Source organism: Myodes glareolus, chromosome 5 (assembly GCF_982192425.1).
Source record: "Myodes glareolus chromosome 5, mMyoGla1.1, whole genome shotgun sequence".
Lineage (NCBI taxonomy): Eukaryota > Metazoa > Chordata > Mammalia > Rodentia > Cricetidae > Myodes > Myodes glareolus.
In genome coordinates this window covers 111,237,079-111,260,117 of record NC_142030.1, presented here as the reverse complement: position 1 = coordinate 111,260,117, position 23,039 = coordinate 111,237,079, and positions in this window count along the sequence as shown.

Below are 23,039 nucleotides of genomic sequence, written 5' to 3'. Positions count from 1 at the left end.
TTTAAGTACAGAGTATATGATGAACACTAAGATAGGGCAATCAGAGTGGTTTTCTGAATTTGAACATGGACTTCAGATTAAAGGAATAGTTGTCTCCGATCTGAGATAATAAGCTAGACTCATTAAATTCTGAAGTTATCTCCAAACGTTGTTCAGAAATTTTCATGCTATCACAGGACAGTTCCTGAGGGACACCTGACATTTATCACGGTAAAATACTGGATTCCAGGGATGCAAGAATCAGCAATGTCATAGATGTAAAAGAATGATAATTTTATGTGTAAGATTTCCAAAAACTACCTGGGAGATAAGTGAGGCTGTACCCTGTGCTATATACAATCTGATCTTTAGTCTAGTTTAGTGCTATTTCAACATTGATATTTCTTATATGTGCCTTTTGGTGTGTTGTGTCTATGTATGTTTCTGTGAGTATGGATGCATGTGGTGTTATTACATACCTGTTCAGGTCATGTGCCTACCTAATGTTTTGGTTCTTGCCTTCCAGCCTTGGTTGAGACAGGATTTCTTTGCTAATTGACACTGCATATTCTAGGGCCCATGAACTTCAGCAAATTCTCCTGTCACTACCTCCCACCCTCCGACAGCAGCACTGGAGTGTCAATGATAGATAATACCCCCAATTTAACATGAACTCTGATGACCACACCCAGGTCCTCCCATTTAAGCAGGAAGTGCTTTTCCTCTCAGCCATCTCCTCACTCCTTACTAGAAAATATTTCTGTGTGAAGAAAAACCTGTCTATATTGACAACCTTCACAAAAAAAAATGTTAATTGTGCCAAAATTCTTAATTGTTATTGGGGAGAAGCTACAACTAGACTCTGTGATAAAGGCTATTTTTTCTTTCAGTGTTTAAATAATTTTCCACAACTTTCTCTACCATCTAGTCTGTATCCTGGCAGCACATGTTACATCAGTTTCCCATGATGTCTTTCCTTGTATGCAGCTGATGTCTCCTTCGCCGTATGCCTTCACACTTATTTCAGCACGGTTAAGAACTTAACACAATAACAAATGTACTTGTCTTCATTTTATATGTGAAATAGATGAATCTGTGGTGATTGTCTTAATAATGTCATGATGTGGGAGTCCCCTCTGTACACTGTGAATATCATTGGTTAATAAAGGAGATACTTTGGGCCTATAACAGAGCTATGAGGGTACAGAGCTCAATGGGGACAACTGAAATCAAATGCTGGGAGAAAGGAAGGCAGAGTCAAGGAGAAGCCGTGGAGCCCCTGTCAGAGACAGACATGCTGAAACTTTACTGGTAGGCCACAACCTCGTGGTGATGCAGATTAATGGAGATGGGTTAAACTAAATATAAGAGTTACCAAATAAGAAACTAGAGCTAATGGACCAAGCAGTGGTTTAAATAATATAGTTTCTGTGTGATTATTTTGGGTCTAAACTGTGGGCAGTCAGGAAACAAACAAGTAGCCCCCTCCAATGTCACACATTGTAAAATAGAGTACACGTCTTCTTGCAAATTTAACATTTACTTACTTTGTTTTCAATTCTTTTCTTTCATTTTTACTTATTATTTCTAAAACAGACTTTTTATCTTACATACCAATCCCAGTCCCCCCTCACTCCCTTCCTCCTGCTCCTTCTGTCTTCTCCCCACCACACCTGCATCCACTCCTCAGAGAAGGTAAGGTCCCTCATGGGGAGTGAACAAAGTCTGTCACATCATTATGAGGCAGGACCAAGGCCCTCCCCAGCCCTCGTATCTAGACTGAGCAATGTATCACTCCATAGGGAATGGGCTCCAAAAAGTCAGTTCATGCGCTAGGGTTAAATCCGCATCCCACTGCCCAACACACACAGCTGTCCCCCACATTTGGAGGGCCTAGTTTGTTCCTATGCTGGTTTCCCAGCTCTCAGTATGGAGTCAACAAGCTCCCACTAGCTCAGGTCAGCTGTTTCTGTGGGTTTCTCCATAAAGATCTTGATCTGTTGCCTATATTATTGCTCTCCATCTCTTTGACTAAACTCCAGCAGCTTGACCCAGTGCTTAGCTGTGGATCTCTGTATCTGCTTCCATCAGTTACTGTATGAAGTTTCTGTGATGACAAATAAAGTAGTCATATATCTGATTAGAGAGGAAGTCCAGTTTAGGCATCCTGTCCAATATTGCTTAGAGTCTTAGTTGGAGTCATCCTGTGGATTCCTGGGAATTTCCCTAGTGCCAAGGTTTTTCACTAACCCTGTAACTGCTCTACATCAAGATTTTTTTTTTCATTATTCTCTCTCTCTGTCCTTCTCCCAATGTGATAATCCAGTTCTGTACTCAGAGGCTGCTTGTTTGCTCCTGACTGCCAAGACCCAAAATAATTACATAGAAACAATATTATTAAAAACACTGCTTGGCCAGCAGCTTAAGTATATCACTAGCTAGCTCTTATATCTTAAATTAACCAATTTGCCTTATTTTATGTTACCACATGACTCGTAGTTTACCTGCAAGGTTCTGGTGCATCTGTTTCCTGTGGCAGCTACATGGCAACACACTGACTCTGCCTACTCTCTCTCAGCACTATTTAATTTTCCTGTCTAGTTCTATTTTTCCCTATCTCAGACCAAAGCAACTTCTTTATTCATTAACCAATAAAAGCAATACGTAGACAGAAGGACTTCCTATACTATAGTTCCCTTATGTTCTCCTTCCTCCTTTTCATCTATCCTCTCCCTCCCTTCCCACCATTTCCCATTCCCCCTAATCCTCCCAAATTTACTCATAAGTTCTTGTCTATTTCCCCTTCCCAGGGGGATCAACTCATATCTCTCTTAGGGTCCTCCTTGTTATATAATTTCTCTGGGATAGTGGACTGTAAGTTGTCCTTTACTTTATGTCTAATATTCACTTATGAGTGAGTACATATTGTGTTTTTATTTTGGGTTTTGAATTGTCGCACTCAAAATGATTATATTTTAGTTCCATCCATTTGCCTGCAAATTTCAAGATGTCATTGATTTTTACCTCTGAGTAGTACTCCACTGAGTAAATGTACCTCCTTTTCTTTATTCATTGTTAAGATGAGAAGCATCTAAGTTTTTTCAAGGGTCTAGATACTACAAATAATGCTGATTTGAACACAGTTAAGTAAATGTCCTTTTGGTATGAGAGTGCTTCCTTTGGGTATATGCCCAAGAATGGGTCTTGAGGTATATTTATTCCCAATTTTTTGAGAAACTGTCATAATGATTTCCAAAGTGACAGTGCAAGTTTGTACTCCAACCAGCAATGGACAAGTGTTTCCCTTACTCCATATCTTCTCCTGCAGAAGCTGTCATCAGTGTTTTTAATCTTAGCCATTCAGACAAGTATAAGATGGTATCTCACAGTTGTTTGCATTTCCCTGAAGGCTAAAGATGTTGAACATTAACTTAGGTGTCTTTTGCTTTACAGAAGTTCCTCATTTTCAGGAGCTCACATTTATTGTTACTGTCAGTGTCCGTTCTACTGTAGCCCTCCTATTACAGCTGATAAATAAGGTGAGAAAAAAATCAGAAAAGCATCACCTTTACAATAGCCATAAAAAGCATAAAGTTTCTTGTGGTAACTCTAGTCAAACAAGCAGAAAACCTGTATGACAAGAACTTTAAGTCTTTGAAGAAAGACATTGAACAGGATATCAGAAAATGGAAAATTTTTCCATATTCTTGGTTAGGAAATATTAATATAGTAAAAATTGCAATCTTACTAAATGCAATCTGCATATTCAATTCAATCTCCATTAAAATCCCAACACAATTCTTCACAGACCTTGAAAGAACAAAATACTCAACTTCATATGAAAAAAAACAACAACCAAGGATAACCAAAACAATTTTGTACAATAAAGAAATTTCTGGAGTCATGATCATCCTTAATTTCAAGTTCTGTTATAGAGCTATAGTAATGAAAACATTTGCTACTGGTATAAAATTAGACAGGTGGGCTAATGGAATTAAATCAAAGACTGTCATCAACAGACCTATGGGCCACCCTGTTTTGCAGAGGTATGTGAACATTTATCTTTGAGAAAGGTCACTACCACATCTGTTAAAACCTTGTGAAGCCATGATTCTTCCTTTCGAAATGGGATTTGTTCCAAAAATACTTCAGCTGTGTAAGTTCTCCTGCATGGGCAGTGAAATGACCTTTCCATTCTTCCACACCATTAGGCCTTAAAGCAACAACATTCACTTTTTGTTCTAATAGCCAAATTATGTAGAGCCAATCCCCCAAAACTACCCTTGGTAACAGACCACATAGAAATTTCTAAAGACAGGCACTGAACAGGAAGGTAGCATGCCCCACAATTAGTAATAAACACATCATGGCATCCCTGAAGCTGGTTACTACAAAAGAGATTGGATGAAGGGATTAGGTGAGTCCAAGATTAAAGGATGTCTAGTGACCTTATCTAATGACTTAGAATGTCAGGTGTTTCACCTTGTGTGCTGGCCTTTCCCAGGTGACTCAGCCTCGCCTGAGGTGCCTCTTTGTTATTTCTATCTGTTCTTTGTAATACTGAAAAGCATGTGATACCATGGTTTTGTCTATGGAATTTTTTAAACCATGTCTATAAAAACTAAAGACCTGGTGGAAATGGAAATGTCCTTCTTCTTCTTCTTCTTCTTCTTCTTCTTCTTCTTCTTCTTCTTCTTCTTCTTCTTCTTCTTCTTCTTCTTCTTCTTCTTCTCCTCCTCCTCCTCCTCCTCCTCCTCCTCCTCCTCCTCCTCCTCCTCCTCCTTCTTCTTCTTTCTTTGCTCAAAGAATAAATAACATGTAATGGTAATATATGTGAGTCGATTTATTTCATTTTACCTTCAAATCCAACTAGTAAGGTATTTGCCTGCTATGAAAAATCTTATCTGGACCCTGTTGGGGTGTTGAGGCTGGTACTCAAGGCACCCAATATATGAACACCTGATTTTTGACAAAGAAGCTAAAATTATATAATGAAAATAAGAAAGCATCTTCAACAAATGGTGCTGGTGTAACTGGATGCTGACATGTAAAAGAATGCAAATAGATCCATATCTCTCCCCATGCATAAAACTCAAGTCTAAATGGATCAAAAACCTCAACATAAATTCAGTAATACTGAACCTCATAGAAGAGACAATGAAAAGTGGTCTTGAATTCATTATCACGGGAGACCACTACTTTTCTAATAGTTAATTTATTCTTTTAATCTTATTTATAGGACCTATGTTTGGGTTGTTATAACAGAATACTTAATAGATAATTCCTACACCCTTTCCCTTAGGAATCTTCTTTTGCTTTGGTAGAACAAAGTTAATACCACATGCAGTAATCTAGAGGCTAGGGAGATGGCGTGAAAACATGAAAACTTGAGTTTAGGTCCCCAGTACCGACATAGAAATTGGTTTCTGTGACACATGTCTGTACCACTGGAGGTGGGAGGAAGAAGAAAGAGGATATCTGGCTTCAGGTCACCCAGTCTAGTCAAACTTGTGAGTTCTAGGTTTAGTAAGGGACCATGTGTAAAAAGTTATGGTAAAATGCAATAATGATACATACTCAATATTAACCTCTGGTCTCAAAGCGCACATGCACATGCATGCACATGAAAATATACACACATGTATATACATATGCAATAATCTACCTGCATATGCATGCATGCACATGAACATGCATGCACATTTTTACACATGTGTTCATTAATATATATATACTACACAGACACACACACTCACTATTCCCTGTATTGGGTTTTTGTATATGTATATGGCAAAAACTAATTTGATTTCAGTGTAGATTCAGCTAGTAAATATGAGCAGATAATGGAGCATGGTACATTTAAACAGGACTTTAGAAATATTTAAACACAGAAGAAGTTAAGGCATTAGGTGATGATTAGTAACACAATCAACAGGACAGTATTCAAAAGGTTCTTGGAGAGCTGAAGACACACCTTCCTAATTCACTAGAAGTTTTTCTCATGAGTGAAAAGAAGAGCTTTATATAGTCAGACGATACTTTTTTTCTTGTTTAGCTTCATTTGGAAATGTTTTGTTGGTTTATAGTCCTTACAAGAGATAATGTTTCTAGTATCTGTATGTGAGTATCCGTGTGTGTGTGTGTGTGTGTGTATGTGTGTGTGTGTGTGTATGCACATACCATGTGATGTTTGGGCACATATATGTGGATACTACAGCATATATTCATGTCTGCATGAGGAGGCAAGATGTTATCTTCTGACATAGCTTTTGAGGCAGAATTCTGAGTTTACAAATTTGGCTAAACTCTGAACTGACTGGTCAGAGAGCTACAAACATTTTTTGTCTCTGCCTCCCAGGTTCTCAGATTGTAGGTGTGTGACAACATATCTGGCATTTTTTTGTGGGTTCTTGGAACCAAATTCACGTGCTTATTTCTTGGCTAATACTTTACCAACTGAAGCATGTTCTCATTCTCTCTTACATCTTGCTTTGTATTATCTTTTGGGGACTTTGGTATCAAAATAACACAATTCTCCAAAGAAATTAGAAATCATCTTTTGTTTCTGGAAACCTAGATTGTATAGCACCATTATGGAGGTGGAGATCCCGAACTCACTAGTAAGTCAGCTTCCTACCTGCTGCAATGTGGACAGCTGTTTCATACTCTTTCTTTCTTAGCATTAATTGACTGTACTCTCAAGCTGATTACAAAGGATGTGTGATCAAAAACACACTCTTCTTCATTCCTCACTTAAGTTACTTTTGGCAGGTGTTTTTTCACAACAAGGAAAGTAACAAATTCTCTAAACATAGACATGACATTCTTTCCCATTCTTTCTTTCTGTCTCCTTCTTGAGGAACAGTATATGAACTCTCAGATGTTCCTACTGCCATACCTTTCCTCTGCTATCATAGATGCTCATGCTCTGGACAATAAGTCACATTTAAACCATTCTTTTACAAGTTATTTTGTCATAATGTCTTATCACAGCAATAGAAAATAAACTAAGCACCCCCACTCTTCTGTTCAATGCAGTGCTTGGAAACTTAGCTTCTTTCAATCCTCAGACTTCTCTAACTTTATGAATGTAAACTTTAAAATTAAGATTTCTTATTGGCTGGAATCTTGGGAATCTTGGTTGGATCTTCTTCAGATTTAGAGATTAGAAAGCTTTCTCTACCATGGTGTCTTAGTCCTAGGTAAAATTGACTACGTAATTTAGGGGACCTAGGGTGAAAGAAAAATTCAAGACTCTTGCTTCAGAACTTATGAAAAACTTTGAGACGATATATTGATGGGAAAAGAAATTATGATGAAGCCATCAGGACCAAATTCCATACACCCAGCACCCATATTTATATCTATGCAATTGTAATACACAGATGTAATCTCAGTGCAGCAAGGCAGAGACAAGGAGTTTCCAGAAGCTCAGCATCCAGTAAGACCAGCTTACAGTGAACTCCAATATTGGTGAGAAACCCTGCCTCAAAATGAAAATTAAAGTGGAAGCTTGGAAAATTGACTCAGTCACTAAAGCTAGGCTCATGACCAAACGTAAAAAAAAATAAATAAATAAAGTAGAGAGAAACTGATAAAAATATCTAGCATAGACTTCTGACCTTCATAGGCACACATGTGGGTGAGCATTCTTGCACTTGTATTTGTCCACACCCACATGCTCACACATATAAAAGATTTTAAAGATGAAGAATGTCAGAGTAGAGACTGGTAGGCATTGCTTTTATGGGATGCTCTTCTGATTGGACATAAGACCCACTACATGTGATGAAACTCATACCCAACACTATTACAGGGGCCAAAGACATGTGTGTAGATAGTCAGAGGCCCTACCTTAGAACCAAATATTCTGCAAAACCTACCATGTATTAAACACGACTCCCTAAAAGATCAGAGCCTCTCTCATCCATCATAAGAGATATTTTACTAGCAGTAAATGAATTAATAGAGAGATACCTACCTGGTCAATGTTGAGAAAATAGGAGGTGGTGGAGGGCTCAATCTCAAACAAAACATATGCATCATACCCCTTTCCTCAAACCTAGGAGATCTTCTACATTAACCCTTGGAAATTTATTAGAAAAGAGCAAAAATAAAATAGTAAGATACACAGGTAGTGGATAACATAAAAGAAACTGTTTTCAGACAAAAGTTGGAAATTAAAAAAAATGAATTCATAGCAATTTTACCACCACACAGAAGGTCATAGTAAACTGGAGACAGCCATAATCCCATCATAAATTAGGATATGTAGGAAGTCCTACAACTATCTGAGGAGCTATTGACAAAGATACTGAGGAAGAAAAAGCCAGTTTTCTACAATATTGCGACAATTGGTATATTGATCACATGGCAGGGAAAGTCTCACTTCCAGGAATATCTGGATAACAAGGGGGAAGTAGAAACACAGTAAAGATATTTCAAAGGTGTGGGAAGGTTTGGAAGAGTGGTTATAGGAGTTGTGTGATGAGGAATAAATATGCTAAAAAATTACGTAAAATTCTCAAAGAATAAATGAAACTATTGTTTTTATAATGTTTAATGAAGATTCAACAAAAATGTAATAGACCATTTTTTGTGATAGAGAGACACAAAAAAATCAAGACACAAAACCCAAGTGACTAAACATCAGAAATGATAGGAATTATTGTCTTTAAAGGAGATTGGAAGTTGTGAATGAGAGACAGTATCTCCAAGGTATCTGGTGTCTGACGGGTGGATGCTTTTGAGACATCCATAGTTTCTAACTTTGCATTTGGTGAAGGTTAACTAGATGTACATGTTTCTTTTCTCTATGACTTACGCAAGTTTCCTTTCTATACATACCAGACTTCTTTGACTAAAACCCTCTTTGAATGAAAAATATGATACTCAGATCATAAAAGTTATTAAAATTTTCTGGGTCACACTGGAAATATACCTGATTAATAAAATCATTTGATTCTGGTACTTTGCAGGAGATGCTCATTGTCTGTAGAGCTCTAGGTGATGTTTTACATCTTCAAGGTTCCCTAAACCTTTACCACTTCTGGCAGTATTTGTCATTTGCTTTAAAATCAGGTTCTGTGACAATTATTGCTGTCTAAATGAACTTGTTCCACACATGATTTCATTAGCACCCAGTTCGCAAAAGGAATGATCTGTCGAGAAATGAACTGGAAGCCTGCCTTAGCTACTTTAAGACCTGGCAGATTGCATCAATTCCGATGGTAACAAAGGCAGAGCTGGTCAATAGAATGAGCTCCAAACTCATTATCATGCAGAAGAGAAGGTAAACCAAAATGAGATTTATTTTTCTTAGCCGTTTTGTGTTGTTTTCCAGCAGCCTCATAAATGATACTATATCTTGCTAGCACTGTGACTGGGACGGAAAATCCAGACCTGGGGCAAAACAGAAGAATAAATTCTTTAAAGTTTTGTTTTTTCTATGGGAACGATTCAGTTCTATATTTTAGCAAATAGCATGTTTGGAAGAACACAGGCCTAACTTTCCTTGCCTCAACTTACTGACTTTTCTGCCTCCTTTCTATGTTATTCACTGTTGAACAAAGATGATAGATAGATAGACAGACAGACAGACAGACAGACAGATAGATAGATGATAGATAGATAGATAGAAAGAAAAATAGATGATAGATAGATTGATAGATAGATAGATAGATAGAGAGATAGATAGATAGATAGATAGATAGATGATAGACAGACAGACAAATGATAGGTAATAGTAGAAAAGTAGATGATAGACTCTGGATAAAACGATGGATAAAACTGATGGATATAAACAGAGTCAGACAATATTAGAGGATACTTAGAGAGACAGTGGTGTGGGAGAATTGTCTGTATTCTGTCAATCCATCTATTCATCTTTAAAAAGAGCGGCAAGCCTCGGCTCGGTCTCTTGGTTCCGGCGCTTGGTTCTGGCTCCTTCTCCAGCTCCTTCAGCTTGCTGGCCACATCCCTGCAGCGTGCCAGCTCTTTGTCCAGTGCATGGCTCTCCTGGGCTGCTGACAGTTTGGCAGCACTGTCATCCAGGACAGCGTCCTTGAGCTCCACCTGCTGCCATAGGCGCCTGGGCTCCTGCTCCAGCGACTAGGCTCCTTTCCTGACGGTTGGTGTTTTGTAAGTTTTACCCTCCATAATAAACACCCCTTTAAATCCTAAAAAAAAAAAAACCAAAAAAAAATCCACTAAAATAACAAAAAAGCAAACAAACAAAAACAAAAACAAAACAAAACAACAAAAAAAAAGGAGCCAGAACCAAGCACCGGAACCAAGAGACCGAGCAGCCAAGGCTTGCTTTTTTAAAGAGGAATAGACCACGCCCCAGCTATTGGCTGAAGGAGCAGAAGACTCTCCTGCAGCGCAGTGGGCTCCTACTTCAGCGGCTATTGGCTGAAGGAGCGGAAGGTGCTCCCTCAGCAAGACAGAAAGGTAAATAATCGAAGATAGATATATAAATAGTCAGATAGATGATTGGCACATACAGATAGATGATTGGCACATAGATGATCAAGAGATGATTAGTAAATCGATAAAGCTGACTTCTCATATCTCAAATTTTGGGGTAGTATCATTCAAATTAAGATTGGTTTTGCCACCTCCATTAACCAGTCTAGTAAGTTGCCAACAATTATGGCCAGAAACTGTTTCACAGGTGATTCTAGATTTTACCAAGTGGATGGCCAATTTAACTACCACATGCAACATAATGTCCCTTTAGAGATTTCCTTCTAGTAAAGAGTAACAGTGATGATAATAGAGCAGTCTGCATTTCTTAAGACTTGTGCTTCAGTTGTACTAAACACAGATGATGACAATTTTTTTTTAAATGACAAATTATATATGAAGTGTTTTAGCAGTCCGGAGTATGGCAAACATGGTACTGGCAGGTCTTGCCCACATCCGTTCCCTTCTTTCCATCACTAAAAACATTAGATTAAATTGCTAAAGCTAGTCTCTAGAGTCTATTCCCTTACATGGCAACTTTTGTATCCTGAGGCTTACCACCAAGGTCCAACCATCAATTATTTAAGCACAGTAAGCAAAAGCCCTCCTTGACTACCCTAATTAACATGTCTAATCAAAATTAAAGAACTCGTCCAAACATGAGGTGAAATACACAGTAGGGTACATATCGACTGATAAATATGGAGATCTGGGAATAATCATTTCTGTAACCAACTGTGTGATAGAAGCATGTTATGTTCAACATGCTTACTGATTTCTCCAACTATAATCCATTCTCTCACACATCATTCTTGCTTCACTCTTTTGCTTATTTCTCCAAACTAGATCCCTGGTGTCTGTCCTTCTCTACTGGAGGATTTAACTGAACAGTTTCAGCTTCAAGTGGATAATTGTAACAAGATTATTAATCTGTGTCTGTGTGGTAAATACCTTTATTAAGTAGAATACACTGTTTGGGTATAATATCTTTTGTTTTCAGATGTAAATCTATATATATTCCAGTAATGAGTAATTTCAGTACATTTTCTTTCCATATTTTTGCAACATTTTGTTATATCCTCATGTGGGTGTGCATGCACATGTGTGTGTATACATACACATACAGCAACACATGTATGCAGTTGTACCTGTGTGTACTCAGGTTTCTGGATACCAGAGTTCAAGTCCAGGTCCATTTCTCTGTCTCTCTCCACCTTGTATTTTGAGACAGACTCTGTTTGACCTTGACCATGTGATTCAGCTAAGTTGACTTGCCAGCCCAAGAAATTCAGGTCTCTACAACCCCAGTGCTGATATTATAAGCTATTGCATTTTAAAAATTAGTCTCAATCTAAAATATATGTTTGAGCTATCACATTTTAAAAATTAGTTTCTAGAATTGAACTCTCATCTTGGTGACTCCACAGCACACACATCACCTACTGCTATCTCCGCAGCACACATGTTGGTAGATTTTCATGTCATATTTGACATGCCATCTTGTAATCCTCTGACCTTCTAAACTACTTGCTGATTTACATCCATTAGGGTTCTCACATTATTTACAACATTTTGCTTGTTTTGACAAATGCAATATATCATCTGTTCACAATTATGAAGCCATAGAGAACTGGCCAGTATCCTAAATGCTGCTGTGTTTCCCTGGTCAGTCTCCCTACCCCAAGATCCTGCCTAACATCTGTCATTCCTCCTGTTGTACTTTTTCTCCCCTTTCTCTTTTTCAAATGTCATTTGGATTATAGAAATCACACAGCATGCAACAATGTTAAATTGCTTTCTTTTTCTTTAATACTCTTAATAAGATTCATTAGTGTATTCTTTGAACTCGAGCATCACAATCTTATTATCAAGATGCAATGATATTCCCTTGAACACAGGTACACACTTTGTTTCTACACATCTTGATGAATGTCTTAATTGGTTCTAGGTTTTGACTATTATTCATTAACATATAAATGTTAACAGTAAGGTTTTATGTGAGCATGGGTTACAAATTATGTGGGTAAATATTTAATGAACAAGCTCTGAACCTTATTGTAGGGAGATACCTAGCTTCAATGAAATCTGATGAGCCTTACTCTAAGGGACATAAGGTAATGTGCAAGACACTGTTGTTTCTACAGGTATGAAAGCAATATTTGCATTATCAGTCTAAGAAACTAAATGTTGTTACTTTGAATACTCATTAGTGTATGATATTGCTAGTTCTAGGATTCTAGTTATTCCTACATTTGGTCATAGCATTTCACTGCTGTTTTAATTTTTCAATTTTTAAATAACAAGTTATATTAAACATACTCAGCCGGGTTATGGTGGCACATGCCTTTAATTCCATCACTCAGGTGGCAGAGACAGGTGGATCTCGATGAGTTTGAGGCCAGCTTCACCTATAGACGGAATTCCAGGACAGGTTTCAAAGTTACAGATAAACCCTCTTTCATAAAAACAAAAACAAAACAAGTTGTTTGCATGGGAACTGGGACCATCCCTCTCAAATGATAATATCTGCCTGCTTCAGAGTCTATGTTTTTTTTAGTCCATCCTGAGCTGAAGATTCAAAGGATCCTGACAAACAAACAATGCCTTCTTCATCTTAGTCTTGAATGTGAGAATGTATCTACTGAGGAGGTGCTGAACTTCATCATGTTTTGGTATTGTATTAATACTCCTGGTATTAAGCAGGAGTCCTCTTTGACTTGACTTTGAATAGGTCCCAGCACTGCTGTGGACTTCTAACTCTCAACAGCAACTTGAGGGAAAGGGGCTCATTTTGGCTGACAGTTTCAGAGAGAATACAGTCCATCATGGTGCAAAGGTGTGGTGGCAGGAGATGAAGCCTGACACATTGTACTGGCAGTGCAGAAGCTGAAATAGCAAAAGAAAAGTGTGGGTAGGCAATACTTCAAGGTAACTGAATGGAAAGCACGGTCTTCTGAAAGAAAAAGAAGAAAACATGGGGATTCCAGGAAGTACAGGCAGATGACAGATCTGCTTTACCAAAATGTCACTACCAATACCCACAATTATAACTTAGCAGTTAATTGATATAGGAGTCAGAAACTAAAAAAAAAGGAAATATTCTAATTACACCTTTGATACCTAGAGTTTAGAAGTCACGATTGTCCCTCAAATAATAAGAAAAGTCTGGACAAACTGAAAATGAGTGACTTCACCTGGATCCACTCAACAACTGAAGTTTCAGTACAATCTGTGGAGAACTTAATTGTTTACCAGGCTCCCTGGTAGGCAGATTGGGAGAGATGCCACAGACAGGTAATAATGTTTGTAAGCTTGCAAGGTGGCTGACTACTTCTTCCTCACCCTCCTGACCTGAGAGAAAATCCTGGCAGCTTAAAACAAAGGCCTTGAATAATTTTGTCCCCCATCAGAAAGACTCCTCTTGATAAATTAGCTCAATAAGTTCAAGGATGGATCACAGTAGAGCACACAACAGTTGTGGGCCAATCACAATCAAGATCACAATCAAGATCACAGTCACAATCAAGAAAGATTGAATCTTTCTTCAATCTGACTGATCTTAAATTAGAGAAAGACTCTTAGGAGACTTAAAACTCCTCAGTCCTTGAGAAAAGTTAGGGTTTCTGCTCTTGTCGATTACCTCCTCTGCCTTTGTGTGTTGGTCTTTTTCTCTGGGTGTTGGTGTGTGTGTGTTTCCTCTCTCCAATAAATGTCTTTTTCAACTGTTGATTCTGTGTAGTCTTGTTTGCTGTATTTGAGATTTCTTCTCTGCTGTTGAGGTCTGGAGAGGTGGTGAATTCATCCATTGTAAGATACACTTACATCAAGGGCATGGGGATGGCTTCAGGCTGCAGACATGACATCTCAGCAGAAGCAAAGATATACTGTCTGATTATCATTCAAATTTGAGAATGAACAGTATCCTGTATATAGCACATGTTTCATACATGCCTAGAGGAAATCACAGAAGTTCAAAGGACAAATAGAGGCCTAACAAAACTATCTGGTGTCATTTGGGTATAATTTTCCCAAGGATACTCAACATGACTATTTACATAGCAGTCCAAAATCATGGGAAACTAGTCTGTGCTCTCATGCTTAGGATGTTGACTGTAAGTTCTGCTGACCCCAGAAAATACAAGAAGTGGAATAGAGTGAGAAGCCTGTTGGGTGCTGAGAATGTGTTCAAGGCATGCATACACAGTGTACATAGAAAGAGCCACTCATGGAAGCTGAGCTGTGACTTTAAAACATGAAAATGGGGTGTACAATGGCAGCGTACTGTGTGTTGTTGTGCTCCAGGAATGTAGAGAATTATGTACCCTGAAATAGAGAATCATGCACTGTAAAGGATGCCTTTTGGTATTTATGAGAATCAATAGTGCTTGCTGTTCCTAAAATGATCTCAGATTAGTAGAGAAGAAGTAGAACACACAGACATAATACCAGAAGATGCATGTTCAGATGGTGGAACAGTAAAACAGGAGTGTATGGCTGAGGAAGCAAGCCAGATACTGAGGTCTAAATCCCTAGCTTCATAGAAGGACACCCTGAGTCACTTCTCGCTGCCCTATGTAAAACAATGAATATTTATTTATGTTACCACAAGAATTATTAATAAATGGCTATTTATCCAAAATCCTTAGAATACTTTAGAAATGTCAGATATTAGAATAGATGTTTTAGAAACTTTGACTGGGGCCTGCTAGATAGCTTAGAGGTAAGGACACTGTTTTCCACGGCTGATGACTTGAGTTCAATTCCTGGGTATTCACGTGATAAAAAGTCCAACTCACACACATTGTCCTCTGACTCCCATATCTATACCATAGCACAAGTACAAAAATTCACATGTATACACGGACATACACCACATACACGAACACTAAATAAATGTTTAAAAATTAACTTGAGGTACCATAAATAAGTACAAGTACAAAAATCCACATGTATACATACACACACACACACACACACACACACACACACACATTGAATAGGTGTTTAAAAATTAACTCAAGGTACCACAAACAAGAGAGTTTCTGGACATACAAAATGCTGACGCTGTTAACCTAAGCCTGTGAAGCATCCTTATTTCCAGGCCTGCTTACATAGCTCTTTGATGGCAAGTACCTCACTAATTACAGAATATCCACCATGATAAAAGGTGTAGATAATTTCTGCAAAATAAACTTTTCACATCTTGCATGTAAATTCATCAATGTGTATGAAGAAGGCCAGGAAAGCCTTGTGGCTTTATTAAATTGATTGGCATCTAATAACTTAATTATCTACACAAACAGATGTTACTTCATCAGAAAACAAATTAGTTTACACACAGTGAAGAAAATTAAACCATCAAACGCCGTGAGATCTTTAAAGTGACTGTAGTAAGTCTGCAAGGGGAGGAGACAGCAGCTCATCAGGCTTCTGATGAAGATTTCATTTATTTAGAAGAGTTCTACATGAACTTTTTGGTTATGTATCTTAATTATTTTGTGCACATGATTTTAGAGAAGTGGAAAGGCATATGTGCCACAAGGAGCATATGGAAATCAAAGGAAAACTTGTATCCCAGAAATCAAATGCATGTCATCTGGTTTGGTGGCAAGTATTTCATCCACTGAGCCATTGTTCTAGTTTGCTGTCTATTGTAATAAACTGTTTCTCAATGAGATAAAGAAAGGCATGGATCCAAGTGGGGATGAGGAAGAGGGGAAGAACTTGGAAATGTAGAGGGAGGGAAAACCATAATCAGGATATATTATAAGAAAATGTATTTTCAATAAAAAGGTGAAAAACTACTCTGAGCAAAAGCAATATGGGGAGAAAACAGTTCCATTAGATTGCAGATTTGCATCATTGATAAGGAAAAGAAGCCTTAACAGGACCTCAAAGCCAGAAATTGGGGGCAGACACTGAAGCAGAGACCATGGTGGAGTGCTAAACTGGTTTGCTGCCCTGAATTGCTCAACTATCTTTCTCATACAGTACAGTCTCTATTCCCAACTCTTGCCCAGGAATAGACAGCACACCTTACAGTGTGCTGGGCCCTTCTCATCATTTAGTAGCCAAGGAAATGTCCCATAGACATACCTACAGGCCAATCTGATGGAATCAGTTAGTTCTTTAGTGTCTTCAGGTATGTCAAGTTGACATCCAAGGTGAGTCATCAGAGTCACCTTGCCAGCCTTAAGTCACAGTGATTTTCATCTTGAAAATTATTAGGTTTCATTGGACTCTAGAAGACTGCCTGAATACATGCATGCAGGCACACATACACACACACACACACACACACACACACACACACACACGAGAGAGAGAGAGAGAGAGAGAGAGAGAGAGAGAGAGAGAGGTGGGAGTGCAGGGTCTTATAGCCTCACGAAATATAGAAAAACATATTAGGATACATTTCTTTCTCTACAGTTTATGTCCCCAAAGGCTCATAAATTGGAATGGTCAGTCCCTAGAATGGTGAGACATGTTGTAAAGAAACCTTTGCTAAATGGCACCATGGGCTGGGGACATCGCTCAGTTGGTAATTTGTTGTTAATAGAGTCCTTGATGAAGTTCCAGTCCAGTGAGAGTCCCTATATCAAACAAACAGTGTCTGTTACCTGAGGATGACACCCACAACCATCCTCCTACTTTCATTGGCATACATATATACACACACCACCCCACATAGTCATACCACAAAGTGGGGTCTAGGCTTTAGGTCATGTTACTCTACTCTTAGAAAGAATTAATGATGATGTTGAAGAAATCTGGAAACCTCTGAGAGTCCTACTCAGAGGAAGTGCCATTTCATTTTACATGAACATTATATATACAACGTTAACATCATACTCAAAGTGTAATGTGTTATGTCACTCTGTGTTTTAAAGCCTCTGTGAAAGCTGGTCTATGGTGACGTTTGGGTTTTGTGCATAGAGTTTCCACACAGTTTTCTGCTCCCTAACATTTATCTGCATTTCAGGTACTTTTTATGCTATATCACAGTAGAGAGGGTCAAAGGAATCACAGATTGAGATGTAAGAAAAACCAGAAACCTCCAGAGAATGTAATGATTTATTCCAGTGAGACAGAGGGAGGAAAGGAGAGGGAAGAGGTGTTATGGAGTATTAGCTAATGCTGCTCAATAGTTTACCAATCAATTAAAATGCCATTATCATTCTCCTTTGCCACTTAGCTGCTGTGATATTTAAAGGTCATGTGGGTGCTATTGGGAAGGACAGCTATTAACAGATACATGAAAAGAGCATTTCCAACTCTAGTGTCAAGGTAATTCCCATTTTAGCTCAAGTCATACTCATCAGGTAAAGGACATATGTTTGACAACTCTAGTATACTTAAAAAATGAGAGAAATGTGAAAGAAAGTCTGATGGAATATAATAATTATTAGCTAAAATGATAGATAGTGGGGAGATGGCTCGATCAATTAAGCACTTGCTATGCAAGCTCAAAGACCTAAATTTGAACCCTGAGTTTCCATTTGAAAAGCCAGTTGCAGTGGTGTGTGTCTCTAACCCTTGCACAAGGAAGACAGAGACAGCAGGATTCCTGGGGCTCACTGGCCATCTGGGATACAAACCAGTAAACTCCTGGTACTGTACAATAAGTAAAGTTGAAAGCAACTGAAGAAGAAACCCAGTGTTGACCTTCAGTTTCTACATGAGCACACATGTGCACCCACATTCTTGTAACAAACCACGTACACAGAGGAAGGTATCTTTGCCTTTTGTAGTGATGCCAGAAAACTCAGAACATATCTAAATTAATACACACATTTATGCTAGCCAGACTCTAAGGATGAGCAGCTTTTTTTGGCACAAAGTATTTTAGCTGTAAGTATAGTTTATCAACTACTCAGCTAATAATTAGCTACTTTTTAATACTTAATTTTTTTAGAAGTTGTGTTAGACACATTTCAGTCATGTTATCATCTATTCCAATAATAAAAAATAATAGAGTATATATTTGCATCTTTTAAATGAAAAGAGCAAAGACAAAATCTTGGGATATGGATAATGAGTAAAGCAATTACTATCCAAATATGAGGCTCCGAGTTCAGATTCAAATAAAAAATAGGGCTCATTGACACATGTCAATAACCACAGCACATCAGGGCATATATAGGAGTATCTATCTCCCAAGCTTATTTTCAAACAAGACTAGGCAACTGATGAGCTTCAGGTTTAATGAAGTACTTTCTTTAAAAATAAGTACAGAACAATACAAGAAAATATCCAGTGTCCACATTTGAACTCCACATGTTCCTACATGGTCAAACATGACCCCTCATGCTATATACTGAAATAAAACAAACAAGCAGATGAAGAAAACAAATAAAACAAACAAAATAAAAGTAAAATCACACAGAACTAAGACAAAACTCAGAGTAGCTTGTGAAACCATGTCTTAATATTTCACAAATTTCAATTACTTGTTTGGATTCAATCTGTTATTTTCTTGTTTCCTCTAAGGTTCTAAAATTTGCCAACTGTTTTTTAACAGTTGCCTCAAATGCAATATGAAGACATCCTCGGCCTTTGGGCTTATTTGCGACTGGGAGTCCTTTTGTGTATTTTCAGGAGGAATTGCTTAATAGTTGTAGAATTCTATTGCCTTGAAACAGCATGATGACCAAGGAAACTTATAAAAGAAAGTGTTTATTTGGAGCTTGTTTAGAATTTCAGAGAGGTAGTCTATGAGCAGCAAGGCAGGAGGGCAGCAATAGGCAGGCAGGCCTGGTGCTGGAGCAGTAGCTGCGAGTTTACATCTGATACACAAACATGAGGCAAATAGCCTAAGGCTGGGTCAGGAATGGGCTTTTGAAACCTCAAAGCTCCAATGATAGATATCCTTCAATTAGCCCACACCTCCTAATCCTTCCTAAACAGTTCCACCTACTGACAGTCAAACATTCAGACATATGAACCTGTAGACTCTGTTCTCATTCAAACCAATGTATCAATTTTTGTTGTTGTTGTTGTTGTTGTTTATTAGATTATAAAAGTTTCCATTTCAGCCCCTCCTCCCAACACCCTCCCACTTCCCCCACTCCCTCTCCTCCTCCCTCTCCATCCCCTAGAGCAGTCAGGGTTTCCTGCCCTGTGGGAAGTTCAAGTTCCTCCCTCCTCCCTCCAGGTCCAGGGAAAGTGAGAATCCAAACAGACTGGATCGCCAAAATCCAGTATATGCAGAGGAAGCAAGTCCCAGTGTCATTGTCAATGACTTTTCAGAAAGGCTCCGGGCCAGTTCACCAAGGCCTGTTGGACTGGGACTGAACCAATGTATCAATTTTGTTTTAAATGGTATTTGGAAGAATAATTTATTCATTTATTTATTATTTGACAAAATAGACTGACTCATTTATGCCTCTGAAACACCCATTTACAAAATACTCTTGAAAATTTGAAAGACCACTCAAGGGATCAAAATGGTTTCATATCCAGCTAATGGAAATATGCAGCTCTCACCTCAAGGACGTTCAGAATTCAAATGGGTTTATTCTGAAGCCAAATATGAATGACTATATGGTTCTAATTTGGTAAGAAATTCACATGGTTTTCAGAACAAGAGAACAAAAACAAACACTATATGAAGGAAATTTTTAAATATGCTTAAAGGAACATAGATAGCAGCATGATAGAAAACCTAGGAACCTGCTTGCTGGTCAATTTTGTTTGTCACCTTGATGCAAGCTGGAGTCATCTGAGAAAAGGAAACCTCAGCGGAAGAAGTGATTCCATCAGAATGGCCTGTGAGAAAATCTGTGGGCGTTATTGATCAGTTATTGATATGAAAAGACCTGTGCCACTGTTGGCAGTGTCATTCCCGAACAGTTTACAGACCTGCTGTATAGAAAACCAAACTGAGCAAGTGAGAAATGCAAGCTTTCAGTCGGTGTTCCTCCATGGACTCTGCTGCAGTTCTTACCTCCATGTTCCTACTTGGATTCCTTTCTGTCCTCCCTCAGTTATGAACTGTGACATGGAAATATAAGTGAAAGAAACTGTTCCCTCTCAAGTGGCTTTGGCCACGGTGTTTATCACAGCAATAGAAAGATAACAATGCTACTGTATTATCAGCCTCAAATGCAATATGAAGACATCCTCGGCCTTTGGGCTTATTTGCGACTGGGAGTCCTTTTGTGTATTTTCAGGAGGAATTGCTTAATAGTTGTAGAATGCTGGGTCATAGAAATAGTGGCAACAAATGACTATTTAGAGGGAAATGATAGCCCACGACAATTTTCCTCTGGACCTGCCACATGCTCACTCCCTACAAGCATAGAAAGTCTAATTAGTCAATTAACCGTGGAGCATGTTTAGCCTAGTTGTAGCCTCCTCTGGAAACTTCAGACCACAATCCTAGCAATCATGTATTCTCCCTATAGTCTCTCAGCAGACATGGAAAATGGTAACTCACACACAGGAAACTATATCGGAATTGAGGAGCTGGCCCATTCTGAAAGGTCTGGGTCCTTGGTTGATGACTTTTTTTTTTTTTTTGATCATCTAATCAATACTGGAAATACTGCAGTGAGAATTCCTTCTTTCTGGAGAGATGTAAAAAATGTCCACACCTCTCAAAAGGGCCAACAGCAAACTAAAAGATAGCTCCTCCAATATTTGCCCTAGGAAACCCAAATTTGTTGGCCTTCATTTAAGGTCATGTGTGAGGCACAGGAGTGTATATGGCTCCATCTTCATTTGAAAGTCACCTGCACTGATGATGGCTTCCCCATACTCACATAGTTCCAGCCCTTTCCCCAAGACCTGAGGAAGAAGCGAGTAGAAATGGCTGTAGGAGTGACTGGAATCTCTGTAGAGAAAATGTCTGAAATCAAGAAGCTCTATTCTACAGACTCTTGAAAACAAGCATAGCTGAAGATGGCAACTGCTTTGTTTGGAGGATCACATTCTATAAATAAAACATTGTTTGGCTAAAGTTATCTGTTAAAATGTCCCTCTCTGAAGAAGCATTGTGCAATATTCCTTTCATCTCAGTGAGTCTCTCCCGGGACTGTGAATATAGCCAAGCATGGCCATACATATGCTGACAGTAATATCTCACCTACTGTGGTGTCTCATGTAGTGGGAATTCTAATTGGTCTTATTAATAAAAACCTGGAGTTAGATATCGTGGTCAATGCCGCAAGAACAGAGGAGTACCTCTACTAAATCCTCAGACTGAAGGGGCAAGATCTTGTCTCCATGTATCCTCAGACTGGATGGAAATGGGCTCCTGTATTCTCCTGCCTTATATTCTTCCCTCTACCCAGCCATATCCCTTCCTGTCTTCATCTCCCGAGTCCTAGGATTAAAGGTGTATGACTCCCAATTACTGGGATTAAAGGTGTGAGCTACCATCACCTGGCTCTGTTTCTCTTTTAGACTAGAGTAATTTCATATAGCCCAGGACAGCCTTGAACTCACAGGGATACTGAGATCTATCTGCCTCTGTCTCTGGCATGCTGGGATTAAAGGTGTGTGTGACAAATGGCTAACTGGTGTGGTTAGTTCTGCACTCTGATCTTTAAGCTATAATAGCACAAACAAAATATCATTACAGTCTCCTGTCTGTTAATTCCCTGGTGATTTTCTACTTCACAAGCTGGGTGGAGACTCCAGTACAGGCAGTCATGATGTCCTCCTGTCTAAGCTGTCAGATTTTTAATGTTCTAAAATGCAGGATCAGATGAGAGCTGGGGAGATGGCTCATTAGACAAAGTGATTGCCGTGTAAGAATGAGGACCTGTTTGATCACAGGACCATCAGAGTGTGTGTTTGTATAACCAGCACTGGGAAGATGAAGGGAGGAAAATGCTGGACCTACTGGACAACTAACCTAGCATGCTTGGAAAGCTTTAGGTAAAAATAGGAGAGCGAGTGGGTGGATGGCACCCAAATTAGCATACGCACACACACACACACACACACACACACACACACACACGCCCTGACAAACATACATACCTATTACATATCTCTTTAAAGTCTCGAAGTTTTTTCAGTTCTCAACTTACTGGCTAAGGATTTGAGCACATTGTAATGAGTTGACCGGTTTGGGAGGACAAATGGATATTTCTACAGTTCTGAGGGGTTTCCTCTGCCACAAAATTCCATCATATTTTTAAGATACCCATAAAACCACAAAAGCATTAATTAAAGATTTTCATCATGAAATAACTGCATATTTAATAATGTATCACTCATTAACTTGACTTTCTTATCACAGTCCTTTAAATAATACTTAAATTACCCTCATTACACATTATCATAAATGGTAATTGAAACGGTGGACTTGAGGTGCTGTGCCATCTAAGGGAGAGCACAGCAACATGGAAAATCACTTGAGTTTCTAATTGAAAAATAATTGGGTTGAAAAGAAGGAAATTATGAAAATTATCTAGCTTGATAAAAATGTTTGTTAATTACACAGTTATAAACAAAAGTATGATATTACAAATTGGCAAAATTCAAAAAATAAGTTTATTGCATATGCACCACAAACCCCCAAATAACAAGAGGTTCAAAAGTAAGAGGTAGGACCATAGGTATTATTGTAAATTTACCATTAA